This window comes from Cibotium barometz, chromosome 29, assembly GCF_041138505.1.
Source record: "Cibotium barometz isolate CiBa-2024 chromosome 29, ASM4113850v1, whole genome shotgun sequence".
Classification (NCBI taxonomy): Eukaryota; Viridiplantae; Streptophyta; class Polypodiopsida; order Cyatheales; family Cibotiaceae; genus Cibotium; species Cibotium barometz.
Genome location: NC_141074.1, coordinates 31,312,894 through 31,332,886, shown reverse-complemented (window position 1 = coordinate 31,332,886; position 19,993 = coordinate 31,312,894).

The window sequence follows — 19,993 nt, the reverse complement described above, 5'->3', positions numbered from 1 at the left end:
ATGATTTAAGGGACACAATCTATAGTATATAATTATTGTGGTTATGATGGCCTTTTACTTTGAATGTTGTGAAGGTTAATAAAATTCATGATTCATACACAATTTCTTAGTTTCTTGGGTAGCCAATATGCTAAAATATAAAGACAGAACATTAATATATACATATAGTGAGTAAAAGACTAGGTCAATGCATGAAGCCTCTAGATAAATTTCTATGTAATAGATTATAAAAAATAGCCTTTATAGTAGTTATTACCATGAGAGGTTACAATTAGTGTGTGATGATAGCCTACAAGATTTTTCATGGGATTACAGAACTTTAGTTTGAGTAAATAGAGAAGTCTTTTGATTATTGATATATGGACTTTTAAAATTTACTTACTATATGGAGTTTTCACTATATGTAGACTTATGCTATAATTTATGGTCCTATATAACCACTTTTTCTAAACAAATCTTATAGTGCAGCAAGTAGTGTTTGTTTTTGTAAGATAGGAATGTACAGTGAAAGAAAGTAGCTAGCCATTGAGCTAGATTAGCCTAGGAATACATGAATTAACAAGGATTAACAAAGATTAGAAAAATATTAATAAAGGTTTAGGGTAGAAAGAGAGTATTTGTCTTTATCAAATTATTGTCAAGGTTGTATTAAGGTTTAGGGTAGAAAGAGAGTATTTGTCTTTATCAAATTATTGTCAAGGTTGTATTAACAAGGTTTAGGGTAGAAAGAGAGTATTTATCTTTATCAAATTATTGTGAAGGTTGTATTAAGGTTAGCCCCCACTTATGACCTATGTTGGTATATATACATGACCACCCCTTTCACACTCTATGATTAATATTGTCCATGGGCATCTTCCATTAGCCTTGGGCCTAATATTCATATGAAAGACCATTCACTTTGTTACAAACAATCTCCACCCAAGAGGTTTTATCCTCGAAACCATTGATATGCACAATCACAATCCACATGGATGGAATATATGTCAACGGACCCATGTCAAGCTTCAAGCTCATGCTCAGATCATGTATGGGAAGCAGGGATTTAATATTCACGTGATCATAAGATTTTTTGTGATAATAACACATGTGAACAAGTTATTCACATGTTCTCATGTTACCGTTCACAAAATAACAGGTCACTTGCCATTTGGGAACCCCTTAAAAGCTTGGCTACACATGGGAATAAGCTATTCACATGTTCTCATGTTACCATCTTCACATAATAGCAGGTCAGTGGCCACCTAAGAAGATTTTTTATGCCCGACAAAGATAATTTTTTTAGGCCCTTGTGAAAGCTTTGTGAATATAACATGTGATCACAAGATTTTTTGTGTTATTAACATGTTCACATGTTCTCATTTACGTCAGTGAAATCCCTTATGGGAAGCCAAAATTGCATGTCTATGGCTATACACTAATCAAGAAGCCTTCAAAACAATCCATAACATCTACCCTATATTGGCATAAGAGCCTTGTATAGCTTCCAAACATTATGCATCCAGATCCCAAGGGTATAGGGCTGTCCACAGTGAAATTACATGAATTTCTAGCAAGCTAATTTGCTTTTCTTAACCCTCATTGGACTTCCAAAATGCATCCAACAACCCTTGAAACCCTTCCAATGTAGAGGTGGGTTGCCAAAAAGCTAGGAAGCTCACTTGTGAGTCTCAAACTCACATATTTGCATACTAATTTGTAATTTATCTTTGTTATGTGTGCCTTCCACTATTAACCAGAATATGTGCCGTCCATTTCATTTATGCATACCTTCACCCTTGATATACTTGCATCTTTACAACTCGAATATGCATCACTTAAGACATTGCATAAGGTAGCCATATTAGCCTTGTCATGAGTGACAAACACACATAGGCAACTTTACCCTCCTTTGATCCACCCAGACCAAAAGGAAATTCACTTCCTTCATAATTCCCGTAGGGGTTCCTGAATTCCCGTCTGCTAGCATAAGGAATGTATTTGCTCTCTTAAGAGGCTTTCTTCTCCATCTTTGCGACATGTCACTTGGTAGCAATTCTCACTCCCAGTGCCTTGTAAGGATTGCAGTGGTGGTCACTTCAACGCGTTAGATCGGGATGATGGCATTCTTATCATCTCCCTCATAGTACTTCCCAATTTCTTGTTTTGTATTATAGATCTCTCTATTTTTTAGCCTAACACCTCTTAACAACTTGAGGTATGGTCTTTTTTGTATTTAAGCTTTTATTGTTTACACCCTTGGGTGCTGGCTTTTAGGATTAGAGAGAGAGAGAGAGAGAGAGAGAGAAAGAGAGAGAGCATGCTTAGAGAATTCTCTATGCATACATAAAGCATACTCTTTATACACGATTTGGCCTAGGAATATCTAAGCCTATGCATGGCCAAGCTTAGAGATTGCATACTCTATGCTCTATGCTCTATGCATGCATGCATAGTCTATGCATGCATAAAGAGAGCATGCTTTATGCTTCCATAAAGTATGCATGCTTTATGCTTTACATAGATTTCATAAAGATAGCATGGTTTGGGATTCCATTGAGTATGCATGCTCCACGCTCTATGCTCTATGCATGCCTAAAGTATGCATAGAGTAATGCTTTTATGCATAATATTTAAGCCTAATTATTTACTAATTTTAACCTTATGTAGGTTTGTAGAATCATGGCTGAAACCCCCAAAAGGTGGCATCCTCTTAAACACATCCATCGAGCCTTCTCCAAATCTTGCTTTCATACCTAGACCACAAGCCATGAGCCTTGTGTAGTTTTTCCATTTCATATCATAGGATACCCTTAAGCACAGAGCCAAGTAGCGAATTACTTTGGGGGGGGATGGCCCTCCCATCACTCTACCACTACAGTCACATCGAAACATGACTTTGTTCAATACTCGGTCATTAATCATGCAAAAGTAAAGCAAATACATGCTTGCAAGTTTAGGCCCATACATAGTAAAACAAACAGATCTAAGATTTGTGCAAAGTTTGTTATGAATGAAGCCCATCGAAACGGAATTGCTCCATAAGCATTTCCATCTTGCACTTTCCCTCTTGAAACATTTGTTGTTGAGACATTCTTGCCCATCACCTAAACTTATGCAATGGTGGGGAAGAGGTGTTTTGGTAGCCAGCCTTAGCTTGTGGGGCTTGTGACTCCGGGAGGGTCTATAAGTTCGCCCATCACCTAAACTTATGCAATGGTGGGATAGAGGTTTGTTGGTAGCCAGCCTTAGCTTGTGGGACATGCTCCACGCTCTATGCTCTATGCATGCCTAAAGTATGGATAGAGTAATGTTTTTTATGCATAATATTGAAGCCTAATGCTTTTGACTCCGCGAGGGTCTATAAGGTCACCACTAGTTGGTGTTAGTGAAGTGTGCCATGACTTCGGCGTACATGACAAGAACTAGAGAGTCCATCGCACTGGATAACGTATAATTCTAAAGGTAATAAAGAAAAGAAATAACATATGAAAGCTCCCTTGCTGCTTACCATTGTTGTTATATTTGAAGAGCACCACCCAAGCTTGTGATGAGTCTACTATGCTGCCAATAATGTTCATTCATTGTAAATCCAAGATATAAATAACCACAATGTCATCATTCCCCATGTTTGCCTCCCTCTCCTCAAGAGCCGCCACTAATGCATCTTGTTATGTTACCCTTGGCCTGATCACCAATAAAACCTTAAGGTAAAACATGCATGCAAAGTGCAAGTTATATTCCCAACCGCTTGTAATTAAATTCCTTCATTCTAGTTCTATAAACTAGTGCAATTTTGATCACCACAAATTTGGGCTGATTTATTGAGTGTATATGATTTTTTTTTTGGGGCCAATACTATATATGTATATGAAAATTTACAGCTATCTAAGTGTTATGACACACAAATCAGTTTAAAAAACTATCAAGCCCAACAAGTTCACCATGAGAGAACATAGGAATTTTCAAGGTTGCAATTTCCTACTATATATGTGTGCATGATTTTTCATGGGGTTGATCAATCATGTATTAGCAAGTTATTCACATACATTTGATTTTATGCCACAACCTTTTTCTAAGAGATAAAGGAGATTGGTGCTTGGTAGTGTATTGATGGCAACTCCCTAATGTGGCAATGATGTAATGATGTATGTGTGTTTATAATATATTATAAAAATATACATTTCCCTTTTTATGCCTTACCTCTCTTGTGAGAAGATCTAATATGGAGAAACATAACATTAAATGCGAATGAGTTAGGTAGAGCAAACATCACATCTAGTATTTTTCTTACCAAAAATATACGAAGGAAATATGACATTTTCATATCGACCTATCTAAATTCATTTGTAAAAGACTATGTCTTGTATGATGGACAAGTTTAAAGTTTCTCCCAATTTAACAATCTTAAGTAGCACATATCAACCAAAGGGTATCAAAAAAGAGAACAATTATAAATGGTTCCTTTGTAACTAAACAAGAAAATCACAAATTTAGAAATTAAAATAGATGCTTGACCATAATAAAAAATAGATTCTCGGCATAAAATCCATCTATGAGAAAGAACCATTGGTGTATAATATAGAAGTGTTGTATGATATGTGCTAGGGAAAGAATCTTCAATAAAAAAGTGGTTAGTTTCCAAAAAAGTCACAAACTCTAGCCTACAAAACAAAGGTAAAAAGTTTTTTTGGCACAGTTCCAATAGTTTGTTATTTGGGATAATTCTAGAGGAGGATGTGCTTGTGATAATTCAAGAGCACGACATGTTTCAATATGTTGTTATTTTTGAAAATTCCGTGGCACATCATGTTTCAAAAGTCATCCAAGGAAGTGAACCAAGTCATTTAATTTAACACTAGTTTTGTAGCTCCATAGGACACAATAATTTTGAGGATTCAAAAAAAGAATGAGATTTAGTCAAGTAATTATTTCCTTGCTAGCACAATATACACTTATGGGCTTATGGGAGAAATATGATTACCAGAAAGGAAATCCTCTATGTGATCTGTAGAGCCTACCATCAAGGATAGTAGTGGGGATCAAACAAGGCATTGACAAACAAAAAATACATTTCACAAAAACAAAATCTACAGAAGCTCAAGTAGATTTAAGCGATGTCTGGTTGTCGCTATGGGTTCTGCATAAGTGACACACAGTAGCGACAAAAACAGGCATCGCTAACGGAGGTGGTGCATCGTAGCGGGAAAAGAATTAAACCATCCATGGAACCAAGTGGTAGGGTGGTAGGTTGGATTACAAGAAGGATGGTTGAGGCTCCAGTCTCCTTCCTCGTTTCCCCGATGGAAAAAGATGGATCTAGGAACTTGTATCGTAAGCAATTTAATATTAAATATTTGACTACATGTCATTAACCTAAAGTTTCTTAGAAAAGATTGTTTTGACCCTCTTCGGTTTGGAGGAGAGGCCGTCTGGATCCCAACTTGGAGGAGTGTCCAAAGAGGGAGGGCTTGGCTAGGCTATTAACAAGCTTTTGCAAGAAAAAATGAAGCTATATTAGCTTCCACTTAACATATGCTTGCTCAATAACCTCTTTTTTTTAAAGGTTTTATCAATCTATTTGGCTGAAATTTTCTACTTAAATTCTACTACATTACAAACTAGTACACAACTTTCACTCCTTTTAGTATGTTTAACAAGTTGTTATTATATAGTTTATTTTTATATATACCCAAAATGTGTTTGGTATAATGAAGTTATGTTTTCTTTTCTACCATCATTCTAGATAATGTTGACCTCTTTGTATTCGCAAATTTTTTAATGAAGAAATCATATGATTTCGTATATTTAAATTTTGTCTTCTTCACTTTGCATTATAGTTACGATCTACGATAAAATCTACTTGATCTTCTCTAGATTTTGTTTCGGTGAAATGTGTTGTTGGTTTGCCAATGCCTTGTTTCATCCCCAATACTATCCTTGATGGTAGGCTCTACAGATCACATAGAAGATTTCCTTTCAGGTAACCATATTTTTCCCCATAAGCTCATAACTGTATAGAGTTACATTGTGCCAGCAAGGAGATAACTACTCCACTAAAGCTCGTTCTTTTTTTCAATCCTTCAAAATTCATATCTCCTATGGAGATACAAAACTAGTGTTAAATTAAATGACTCAGTTCACTTCCTTGGATGACTTTTGAAACACGATGTGCTCTTGAATTATCATAAATAACAACATATTGAAACACGTTGTGCTCTTGAATTATCACAAACACGTCCTCCTCTAGAATTATCCCAAATAACAAACTATTTAAAGCGTGCCAAAAAAACTTTTTATCTTTGTTTTGTAGGCTAGAGTTTGACTTTTTTCAAAACTAACCACTTTTTATTAAAGATTCTTTTCCTAACACGTAGCATACAACACTTCTATATTATACACCAATGGTTCTTTCTCATTGATGGATTTTGACGGATTTTATGCCAAGCATCTATCTTTTATTATGGTCGAGCATCTATTTTAATTTCTAAATTTGTGCTTTTCTTGTTTACAATAAGTATCGCAGGTGTGCTCAATCATTTTCACTTATCGTATGCAAAGATGATGAGTAGAACGTTGTATTTCCATTTTGATTGATTGCAACATGATTTGAGTATGATAATTGTACCCACATAGAATAACCCGGTAAATTATATACTAGTAACTATTATACGCATTAATTGGACACAAGATCTTAAAAATGAGTGAAATTCCCCTATCTTGAATTTTGAATTGTTGACTCCACATGATTCTAATTTCTCTCTACTGATACACTGTGAGGGTTGGAGCCTCTCTTCCCCCCCCTCTCTCTCTCTCACGATTGCACCACTATTAATAGCTTTGAGTGGCCAAAAGGCATCTGCATGTGTGTGAGGAGGAGCAGGAGCAGACATTGGGGGTGACGGACCTTGCAAGGATTGCACCCCACTATTAAATTTTAATAGCTTTGAGTGACCAAAAGGCATCTACCTGTGTGTGAGGAGGAGGAGGAGGAGGAGCAGACGCTCGAGGTGACAAACCTTGCAATGAACCCATCGGCAATCCTAGGAAAAGCTCCTTTACATAGGGGGAGAAGACATGCCATCTAGCTTTAGAGTGCTGATGGAGTTCAATAATCAATTAATGATTCATAAGTTTAGAGTGTACACTATGAATGGAGGGCTTGAAAGTTGAGAGCAGTCACTCAACTCGTTACCAATTCTAATTACAATTCTAAGGACGCGATTAAGGACTTGGATTTGGATTTGGTTTTAAGGACGCGATTAAGAAACAATTCTAATTACAGCAAGTGGAGCTATAAAATCATGTAGGCAACATATAATCAAAGAACCAATCAACCCTACACAAAACTGTTACCAAAGATCAATCTTGTAAGACATGAAATCATAATCATAAATTGAATAAGAAGACGTAGATGCTTCCCTTATGATTAGAATCGCTCTGATACCATGTTGAGAGAGGGAGAGAGACGAGACAAGAGACACCACATACACTCCACAAGAATGAATCATATTAGTCACAAGTCACATATATATAGGCAAGACCTAGAGTGAGTTAGGGCTAGCTATATATAGCTCCAACACCTTGTGCTTTGAGTCCATCCACTTTGCATGTTTTAATACAAGCATGTTTGTTGCTTGGAGCTTTATATTCATCCACTCTGCATGAATGGCAGAATGTAGAATGTTTTAGTGGAAAGCTAAATGTATTACATGCAGAGATAGGTGCATTGATCTATGAGACAACAAGAGTGCAAGTGAATTAGCATCTTAGAATGTTTACTTTTATGATTCAGTGTATGATGTGGAGAGACATAGTTTGGAGTATATTCCACTACCACCGTTGTCTAGCTAGGAATGGTATAATCTTAGCTTAGACATGTCAGAAGCATATAGAGTAAAGATAAAAATTGATGTTCATGCTGCCATGAAACCATCCACCGGCTCTAGAGATGTGCATCTAAGTTGGTTTGTTTGCACATTTGTTTGGATCCTGTGAAGTAGTTAAGAAAACTAAGATTACTTATCAATGCAAATGCCCATCTAAGGATTGGATGACTCAGTTACTGGGTGATTCATGACATCTCAAGAGAACTCACCACCATGATGATATCATTGAGTCCAGAATTACTGTGTCAGATGTTACCTTTAAGTAAGATTACAGAATTACTGTATCTGTTGGTTGTTGATGGTTTTTATTCATAAGTACTTCATTGCAAGACACTGATTGTTGATTATTGATTGTTGATTTTTATGTTGTTAACAAACTTTATGCATTCGCTATTCAAGTATAGGAGGTGGCGACTTCTACAAGGGGAGTGGCTCAACTTGGACCAAGACATGTGAGATGGCACGCATTCAGCACTCATTGATGTGAATATTCTTTGGGAGGGTCATGACCCTTTTAGCGTTAATGTAGAAAGTCATTGGCCCCCCCCTTAGTTTTCTGAGGCAGGAAATCCAACTTATGTCCAATGATCCCCCTTGTAATTTTTATTTTAAGTTGGATGGTAGGATGGTTGGGAGTCGAAGTGAACATTGCAAAACATGGAAGCAGTGTATTGCTCCACACATCCTTGAAATTGTAGAGTCCATGTAATTCTTATTCTTTCAAGTGAATACTAAAATCTATTTCTCTAAAAGTGTTGTAAATTTAATTTTATTTCATTTTGATAAATTGTAATGGTTTTTTTAAGTCTAATGTGTTTCGAACCCATTAATATGTAAGAAAATAAAGATAAGTATAAGTAAGTACAATTGTAAATATAAGTATAAATATATATTTAAGTGTAAATAATAATATATTTAATTATCATATAAATACAAATATAATTTATGATTTCTTATATGTTAATGAAGTGTCATTAATTTTAAGTCTATGGATATAAGTATAAAAATAAATATAAATTTAAGTATATACTTAAGTGCAAATAATATTATAAGTAACTTTGTAAATAATAAAATATAATAATATGTAACAATAAATAGAAGTATGATTTATTATTTATTATATTTTATTGAAGTGTCATTTATTTACTAAAGTATGAACATAAGGTATTAAAATAAATATAATTTTATAGATATTTTAAGTACAATAATAAACATAAGTATAAATTACATCCTTCCAGTCTTACGAAACCCAAAGTCATGACCCACCACTAGCTTCATTGAGTGCCGTCTCCTCCTCATGAGTTTTAATGAAATAAATATTACTCCATTAAAACTTTAATAAAATATATATTACTTTATTAAAGTTTTAATGAAATAATATATAAACTTATATTTATAAGTATAAGTAGGGGTTATTTTCATTCACTTCTATTGCATTCCCTATCTCTCACTTTCTATCCACCTTGCTTGTTGCTCCCTTTACGCCTTCACCATGGCTTCTCATCATGATGCATTCGCACAATGCATTCGCACAGTGGATGAGTGAAACCTGTTATGGTCAGATGTGGGACGACATTTACGCTAGGTTTTGTCAGAGTGTTGAGCTAGAGAATATATTTAGGTCTCTAGAGCTCAATAGCTCAGTGCTTGCATTTTTTTTGTGCGAGATGTGATGATATCACATTTTCTATCCCTGACTCCAATGCTCGATGGATACCCCTAGAGTTCCTCTTCTGTGAAGAGTGGTGACAAGCATAGAAAGGTTGTGCAAAGAGCACTTGCACATGTTCCCCCCCCTTCCAATCTACCTCCGTGCCCCTCACTTTTGAGGAGGCAAACCCGATCGATCTCATCGAGCAGGATATTGCCTTTGCTATTTATATATTATGCTCTGATTTTGAAGAGGAGAATGATAAGGAACCAGTGGTGCCTCTTCTCACCTATGAAGAGAAGGAGCCAAAGGAGACAGTCCTGGACAAGCAAGAAAAGGAGGCACATAGCTTGTCTTTGGATTTGTCGACTATCCACCAAGAGGCAGCCCATCCTGCTGAGAATGCAAAACTTGCATCATTGAGTGCCATCAGTATAGATGGTGTTGAGTACTTGCTCATGCAGGATGTCCTTGAGGTCTTGGATTTGAGGGAGGAAGAGCTCTATTGCCACTTTGTCTGGGATGTTGATGAGAAGACCTCATTGTCTTTGACACTGTGGATGTCCCTCCACAAGTAACTGAGATTGGCCAATATGATGGCACGAGCATGGATGATGTCTCTGAAAATATCCACATCCAAAGAAGTGCTACAGAAGCTACTCCTGAGTATGATATCTCAGATGAAGAATTTGAGAGGCTACAAGAGGAGCTCTTTGGACCTCAACCACGCATTGACCTCTGGGACCCTGCACATGATGATAGAGCGATCCTTGGGACAGACCTAGATGGACGGGAAATAGAATGATGAGGCTAAGAAGGTACGTAATTTATTTTTTTTAATCTTCCTGAAAATTTTGGTGGTGCGGGGCCTCAGGGCCTGGGGACCCCACACATGTAATCTGGGATGCATCAGGGCCCTCCAAGCATGCCAGCCGAAGGGCGAGGATGGCCCTGAATTTGCTGCATCAGGGCCCCCTAGGCATGCCAGCCGAAGGCTGGCGAGTGGCCCTGAATTTGCAGATTCAGGGCCATCCTTGCCAGCCTGGCATGCCTGGAGGGCCTTGATGCATCCCAGATTACATGTGTGGGGTCCCCAGGCCCCTAAGGCCCCGCACATACAATTTCATCTCATTTGAAAATATTTTTTTTCATGAAATTGTATTTTGGAATAATTTTTGATATTTTATTTTTGTATGCAAATATTTTCTTCAAGAAATTGTCTAGGTCGATGAGTTTGCATCTAGAGCTGGTGGAACAAGGGGTGGCGGAGGAAGAGTCCAGGATGTGACTTTGAAGGAGTTCATTGGAAAAATCTTCCAAGACATTATTGTCTTTCACAATGTATGCTCCTTTAATGGACAAGTCTCTCTCATGAAGATCAAGGCTTTAACAAAGGGTGTTGCATTCAAGTCCATGCTTGTGAAATCAAGCTTAGAGAAGGTGGTGCTTATGAAGCACTGCACACTCCTATACTTGTTCAAAGCTCAGTGTGGAAGGAAGATTCATTCACTAGTTGGCCTAGGCCTTGCCACTGGGAAGATTGATCTTCATGCTATCCAGCTCAAGCTCGAAGGAAATTTTATTGTAATTCCTTCACTTAAACCTCCTACTGACTTTGCTGAGCCTAGTTCTAAGAGGCACAAAGTTTAGGGTTTTTGTACTTGCTTCTATGTCATGATGTAACAGTTTCTATATTAATAAAAATATATTTTTAAAGTTTTGTTGTATTCGTGTGATCAACAAAAAATATTTAATCATTAATTTGAAATTAAAATCAACAAATAATATTTGATCATTAATTTAAAATTGAAATCACATTACAAGTAGACACTTGGTAAGGATTAAAAAAAAATCATTAAGTAAAGCATTTACATCATGATCACAAGAGATTACATTGTGAAATATACATGAGAATATCCTAAACCCTAAACTACGGCTCATCATCACCATAATCTTCTTGCACTTCCGCATGCGTAGAACTAGCTGCATATCTTTGTCAGTGATGGTGACTCTCTTGGCATGGACTACTGCATACACTGTGTCACCATATATGTCCACAAAAAAAGCTTCAGTAGCCTCTTGAAGAGCTTCCAAAGCTACTGTTGTCCATCGTGTGGGAGCCTCACTATTGTCAACTTGATGATGCCATCGAGATAGCCGGCTCACATTCAAATCATCCATATTCTCCCTAACAAGGCAATGAAAAGGCCTCCTCGGGTTCAGAAGGTCCGATGCCATCTTCTGATACTTTCTGATTTCTCGAAGAGTGATGGGGTCGGGTCTCCACCAACGTTTGCGATGTATGGGCGGTGGTGGGGGACCTGACCTTCACGGGATCAACCCTCTTGGTAGTCTGGTTCATGCAAGCCATGTTCTTAAAGAAGATAAAACAAGAATAGAATGAAAACAAAAGACTCTAAACTTATATTTATAACTTCAAAAACTGAAAATATAACTTATATTTATATTTTTATAGAATGACTCTTAACCTTTTTAGTAATTTTCATTATACTTAGTAATTTCCTTATTTATAAGAGCCCCTCTGATGAAACATCTCACTAATTCCCTAGGGTTTCTATAACTTCGTTCCATGTTTAAAGTAATCTAATTTTTAATATATTTTTTTAGTAAAGATAAATTTTTTAAAACTTCTAAATTCAGTGAAATTTTATTCACTTATAGTCTTTCATGCATACATGTGTGAAAAATCCTAAATCCATATGAGGCCTGTGAACAAAAAAATAATGCTTTCGATAAACTTGAAAAACTACATGAGAGAAAGATAATAACACCCAAGATATTGAGAAAAAAACATCAAATTGTACTTGTACTAAAAACACTTGTCAAAGATTACAAGTACATTGAAACATAGGTTTACAATGCATCATATGATTTACTCAAATCATATTATCCATATTCAAAATGAAGGCATCACCATTATTACGAATCCTTCATACAAGTCTCACATCCTTGTCCATAAGAGTGATGTGCTTTGCTGAATAGCTGCCAAACAACTAACCATCATGCATGAGGTCCACCGACTATGCCTCAGGTGCTTCTTGAAGAGCTAGCAACACTTGGGCGGCTGGCCATCGCTGCACATTGTTGATTGTAGAACTAAGTCTTGCATAGATCCTATAACGAGACATTCGTTGGAGATCTTGCAATATCTCTCTCACCAGTCTTGGAAATGGCACCCTCGGTATGATTAAGTTTGTGCTTTTCTGATACTTCCTTATTTCTCGAAGAGTAGCAGTGCCTGGTCTCCATCTATGTTTCTTGTGGCATGGCGGATGTGGATGCGTTGTACCTATAGGAGCGCCTCCTGGATTGTCAGATTGAGTACGCTCACTATCAGTCTCCATTGGTATATTGACCTGGGGTTGTGTTGGGCGATTCGTAGTAGGGTTCCTCTTAGCACTTTGCTTGGTGCGTGCCATGGCTTGAAAGCTAGAAGACTATAAAATGTAAATGTCTCACCATTTTTAAGCACTTATAAGTAAAACTTTAGTCAACTTTAAAAATAGCACAACTGTTCACAAATAAGTATGCATATAATCTCACACATAAAATCATTTAATATTATGGTTATAGTTCGTGAGATTATGGGTGATATATCACATTGGTTTACAAGCTCTATGTGAAAGCCATTTTGGTTTAGTAGAGTAATACTTGCAATCAACAAAAAATTAGAGAGTTTCAACTTGCATTTGCTCATTTGAAATAATTAACTCTCGGGTTTTCGACTTGCTTCCCTCTCTTTCTTGAGTTCTCAACCATTCAGCATGTTTCTCTCTACCTGATGAATTCTCAAATCGTGCCTTTCTAACCTCACCTATGACTCTCTGTATTGGCTGTGATCCATTGGACATAGGTTTCTTCTCCTCTAACCTTATTACTATCTTTCTATACCACCATAGAAGTAATTGTTTCATTGGATTGACATCATAGATTCCACCTCCATGAGTAGTTGTCTTTTTGAAAGCACATCATGCTTGCCAGTGAGATCACTCCATGCCCTATGTAGCCCACTTTGTAGCCCACTTAGGATCTACTCGTACCATTTGCCCCCCACTACAGACAAATTGATCACGTGTAGGACACCCTTCTCTACCTGTTTCTTCCCATTCTTATCTTTCTTTCTAGAACACATACAATATATGCAAGGAAACTCTGCATTTGCTGCATTTGACACACCAAACATGCACTTCAAAGTTTTGAGACATCAAGTGTCCAATCACACACCACTGACTAACTCACCAAATGACATGTGTCCAATCACACCACTGACTAACTCACCAAATGACATGTCTTATAACTTCACCACAAAAACCTCTCAAATTACTTTCCTCTCAAGCCTCACACCACAACCATTCGTTCCCTAGGTCTAAGGACGGACTTAGAAACTCAAGGTTAGCACGGACCACCGACATGCATCAACAATGCACACACCTGCATCTATGACAAGCTTAATGGAAGTGTGTGTTGGTCACAAGTGGAGATGATCCATCTACAATGCGCTAGTAGCATGCATAACCAATGCAGCTAAAGGATGTACACACATAATGGGGCACTCCTGAAAGATCCTTGTCCACCCTCAATTATGTGTTTTTTGCCTAAGGGAAATTAATAACTTGTTCCAATCATTGTATTTCTCATGTAATTATGGTTAATGATGTATCCAAGAGATGACCGACGAGCCAAGGGAAAGGGTCAACATCCACTCAATGTGTGCTTAGACTAGCCTAGACAAGGTTAGACAATAAGAAGGCACCCAATGCATTGAGAATGCGTTATTGGGTGTGGATGCCCAAACTTATACGTCCCTTGTATATAAGTGAATTTCTCCAATGAGAGAAAGGGACATTCCCTAATTGAGTGTTGATTGAGAGTGTTCTATTTCTCCTTGTGCTCTAGCTCTCTACCCTATCCTCTCGTCCTCTTGGTGGCGCTTAGGTGAGAGTTGTTGAGAGATGTAACCGCGATGTTGTGTGTATTTGGAAAAGCACCCTAGACGTGCAAGATATTGTGGTAAGATAAGAATGCCACATGTAATATTGTATGGTGTGTGAGTGTTGACCAAAAGAGTGAAAAAGGGAGTTCCACATGGATGATGATGTGTAAAGTGGGATAAGGCTAGAAGGCCTATATCATTGTATGGTTTACTACTGTGAATGAAATAGAAGAAAGAATTAAGTGTTGAGTGTGCTATTCTCTCTCTCTCTCTCTCTGTTATGGAGTTCTTAGTGTGGTTTAATCCACCATAATTCTGTTTAATCTATGTGGTCTACCATCATGATGAATCCCATTTTAGGAATATTGTTTACATGGTATCGAAGCTTAGGTGGGCTCTTGGTTATGGTGAATATTTATGTATAGTTTTTCTTAGTGTGATGAGGTTATTTGATTAAGCATTATTTTTCAATTTATTTTGAAAAACATTAGCACACTCATTGTCATTAGTATTGCATTTGGAGAGAGATCATGCACATGGAGATATAGAGATTATTGTGCTGCCCAAAGAAGCTGAAAAATAAAGATTTTAGCAAGTATGAAGGCTACGGAGTCTTTGGTGTCAACAAGGAAGCTTCCAAGAAATTTGTGAAGTTTTACCTCAACGTTTTTTGGTGTTTGAGCTTGGAAAATGCTCAATGTAAATAAGGGTTGCTAATTTATGGGATGAGTGAATCCCATGGCTCTTACAAGTTTGCAAAGAGCATATATGGAGGTGAAAGGCTTGTCCAAGCAAGGGGCAAGCATTGCGGGAAAGAAAAGGAGCCCATGAATGTGCACATCAAATGGAGGGATATGCAAATTGGCTCATCAAAGATGAGCAATGTTCGGTGGAAGCAAGAGGAAGATTTCACAAGGTATATCACCTAAGATTTCTTGTGAGAAATCTTACATAGAAGCACCCTTGGAAATGGATGCATGCAAAGAAGGGCATGCATATTGGAGGTTCTCTGAGGCAAAGAGTAGGAACTTGGGCATTGCTCAAGGTCGTATGAAACAGAGGATTGTGCAGCAACCATGAGTGCCTCGGGGGAGAGGGCTGCGATGGAAGACGACCTCGTGATGCGGGTCCCATGTGCAAGATATCCCCAAAAATTCAGCTGGCGCTGTTCAAAGGTTGTAAAGATCTTCGAGGCATTTTGGACTGTTTCCAAATTTGGTGCAGTTCTTGATAAGGTTTTTAAAACCTTAGAGATAAGACTTCATTCACACCATATCATATGTTTTTTTATAAAAAGCATAAGCCTTGTTCACATGGAACAATAGGTATAGTCGTATTTTTAAAGCAATTTGTATGCACATGTGGATCTCCTACTTGGTTGTTGTGACAAAATGGAAATGCAATTTATAATTGGATTATCACCCATGTATGAGAAGGGCAACCATACCCGAGAATGAAAGTTCAAAACGAGGATTTTGTACTTCACCCAAAGCATGAGGGTACTCCTACTCGAGTTGTTGAGAGCTCAAAAGAGAATGTAGTGCATGTGTGGTTTCTCACAATGTTCATACACGTCCGAGATGCATGTGTAAGCTGTTGGGCTTGTCACACAGGTACCCAACCTGAGATCGAGAATCTCAAGATGGATTATGGTAGTGGTCAGTGGTTCAAAATGGATGAGGGTGGTTTCGCCCAAGTATACGTGCTCAAACGAACTTGGTGTCTACGTCAGGTAGATACGACACACACCCATGTAGACACATGCTAGCAGACTAGATGTGTCTAGCCATAGTTGATGGACACTTCAATGCATCATTGAGGGGGGAAACCAATGAACCTTCAGTGGAAGGAATCCACCTCTTGTGTAAGGATTAGATAAGATGAATTAGTGTTAAATGAATGATTGACATTGTTTAGCATTTGTCCTTCTTATATGTATGGAATACAATGAATAATAAGGGAAAGATTAAACCATCCATGGAACCAAGTGGTAGAGTGGTAGGTTGGATGAGGCTCGAGTCTCCTTCTCTATTTTCCTGATGGAAAAAGATGATTAGGAACTTGTACCTTAAAAATCTTAATGTTAAATATTCCGCTACATGTCATTAATCTAAAGTTCCTATAGGAAAGATTGTTTTTACCACCTTTGGTTTGGAGGAGAGGCTTTCTAGATCCCAAATGGGAGGCTAGTCAGTCTCTCATGATGGGTAGTGTGTTGAAAGAGGGAGGGCTTGCATGCGGATGGGCCATAAAATAAGTTTGTACAAGGAAAAATGGAGCTATATTAGCTTCCACTTTACATATGCTTGCTCAATAACCATTTTTTTAAAAATTTTATCAATCTATTTGGCTGAAAATATCTACGAGAATTCTACTACATTACAAAACTAGTACACAATTTTAACTCCTTTTATTATGTTTAACAAGATATTTTTATAAATTATCTTTTTTAAAAAACCAAAATGGGTTTGGTATAATAAAGTTATGTTCTCTTTTCTACCATCATTCTAGATAATTTTGACCTCTTTGTATTCATACCTTTTTTTTTTGTGAAATCGCATGATTTTGTATATTTAAACTTTAGTCTTCTTCAATTTGGATAGAGTTATATTGTGCCAGCAGGAAATAAGTACTAGATTAAAGCTCGTTCATTTTGGGAGCCCTTCAAAATTCTTATGTTCTATGGAGCTACAAAATTTGTGTTAAGTTAAATGACTTGGTTCTCTAGAATTATCACAAAATTAAAAAATATTGAAATACGTTGTGCTCTTAAATTATCACAAATATGTTGTGCTCTAGAATTATTACAAATGTCCCCAAGGCAGTAGCCTATAAGTGGATAAGATCTTGGACTTTCTATGGGAGGTCTTGGGGAAATCTTATACTAAGGGTGTGTTTGTGTGCAGGTGGGCATGTAGGCAGCCACATCCACACTCCTTACGTCGTTATCGTTCGATCAGCATGGTGCTTTCTTCCACCTTCTTCTTCAACAATCCTGCTAGACAACAATGTGCAACGGTTGCCCTTCAAGCGCATGTTATGGAGGATCAGGGAACGATGGTTTCCATGGACATCAAAGATTGTGACTCGACTTATGAAGGCCCATTTCTACCGAAGCTGTGCCAAGGTGTTCACTCCAATCCAGCCGAGCGAGTAACTTGTGGAGTTTGTCTTGCAGCTTGTCCACTACCTATAAAGTGGCCAATATTTGGAAATGGTGGTACCCCCTTGTGGTACTCAGGTGTGTGTGTGGTTAGTATGGTGTGTGTGTGTAGCCGAGTGAAATTCCCATGTGCGACTAGGAATGGAATAAAACCTCAGGGAAAAATTTTTATCACAAATAACAAACTATTGAAAATGTGCCAAAAAAACTTGTTACCTTTGTTTTATAGCCTAGAGTTTGACTTTTACTAGCACGTAGCATTCAACACTTCTACATTATAAATTAATGGTTCTTTCTCATAGATGGATTTTGATAGATTTTGTGCTAATCATTTATTTTTTTATCTTGATCGAGCATCTATTTTAATTTCTATTTTTTTATTTTTATTATTTGGTTCCAAAGGGATCATTTATAATTGTTCTCTCTTTTGATACCCTTTGGTTGATATGTGCTACTTAAGATTGCTAAATTGAGAGGAACTTTAAACTTGTCCATCATACAAGTCATAGTCTTCTACGTAGGAATTTAGATACCTCTATATGAAAATATCATGTTTCCTTGGAATACTTTTTGTTAACAAAAATATTGGATGTGATGTTTGCTCTACCAAACTTATTTACACATAATCTAATGTTCATCCATATTAGATCTTCTCACAAGAGAGGTAAGGCACAAAAGATTGTGTACCTTTTTTAAAGGGAAATATATATTTTAGGAAAATATAGTTCTTTATAATATATTATAAACATACATACATTATTGCTACAAGGAGCAATTAACTCCCATCTCGTTTATCTCTTAGCAAAAGGTTGTGGCATTAAATCAAATATGTGTGAATAATTTGCTAATATGCGATTGATCAAACCCATGAAAAATCATGCACACATATTGTATAGTAGGAAATTGCAACCTTGAAAATTCATATGGTCTCTTCACGGTGAACTTGTTGGGCTTGGTAATTTTTTACTCTTAGATAATTATAAACTTTCATATACACTCAATAAATCAACCCAAATTTTGGGTGAGCAAAATTGCACTAGTTTATAGAACCAAAATGAAGGAATTTTGAATTCTAATTACAACCAGGCAGCTAGGAATATAACTTGCACTTTGCATGTATGTTTTACCTTATGTCCTAAGTTTCCAAGGACAACACAACAAGATGCATTAGTGGTGGCTTTTACAAGAGGGTCGAAGTCAGTGTTCGTAGAAAACATTTTTTCCAACAATTCAAAAAACCTTCCACCTCAAATTTATGTAGGTTTTTTCCTAAATTTAAAAGGTTTTTAGCAAAATTATAACTAAAATCCCTTAAAATTTGTAGGTTTTTATGAATTGTTATTTTTAATTTTGAAGGTTATTTTTTAAAATTTTCCATTCACCTGACACTAAACCTTTGTTTTTCATGAACACTGGTCGAAGTAGAGGAGGAGACTAAGGAGAGGGAGGCAAACATGGAGAATGATTATTTACTTATTTTTCTTTCTTCACCACTTTTATTTAAAATCACATGGCAATGGATCCAACAACACTTCTACATTATACATCAATGGTTGTTTCTCATATATGGATTTTGATAGATTATGTGCCAAGCATCTATTTTTTATCCTAGTCCATCCTCTATGTTTTATCCTGGTCGAGCATCTATTTTAATTTCTATTTTTTTTAATTTGGTTCCAAAGGGATCATTTATAATTGTTCTCTCTTTTGATACCCTTTGGTTGATATGTGCTACTTAAGATTGCTAAATTGAGAGAAACTTTAAATTGGTCCATCATACAAGTCATAGTCTTTTACATAGGAATTTAGATACGTCTATATGAAAATATCATGTTTCCTTGGAATACTTTTTGTTAACAAAAATTTTGGATGTGAGGTTTGTTCTGCCAAACTCATTTACACATAATCTAATGTTCATCCATATTAGATCTTCTCACAAGAGAGGTAAGGCACAAAAGATTGTGTACCTTTTTTTAAGGGAAATATATATTTTAGGAAAATATAGTTCTTTATAATATATTATAAACACACATACATCATTACATCATAGCTACAAGGAGCAATTGCCAAAAACTCCCATCTCGTTTATCTCTTTTAGCAAAAGGTTGTGGCATTAAATCAAATATATGTGAATAATTTGCTAATATGTGATTGATCAAACCCATGAAAAATCATGCACACATATTATATAGTTGGAAATTGCAACCTTGAAAATTCGTACGGTCTCTTCATGGGGTGAACTTGTTTGGCTTGGTAGCTTTTTTAAAAACTGATTTGTGTGTGTCATAACTCTTAGATAACTATAAACTTTCATATAATCAACCCAAATTTTGGGTGATCAAAATTGCACTAGTTTA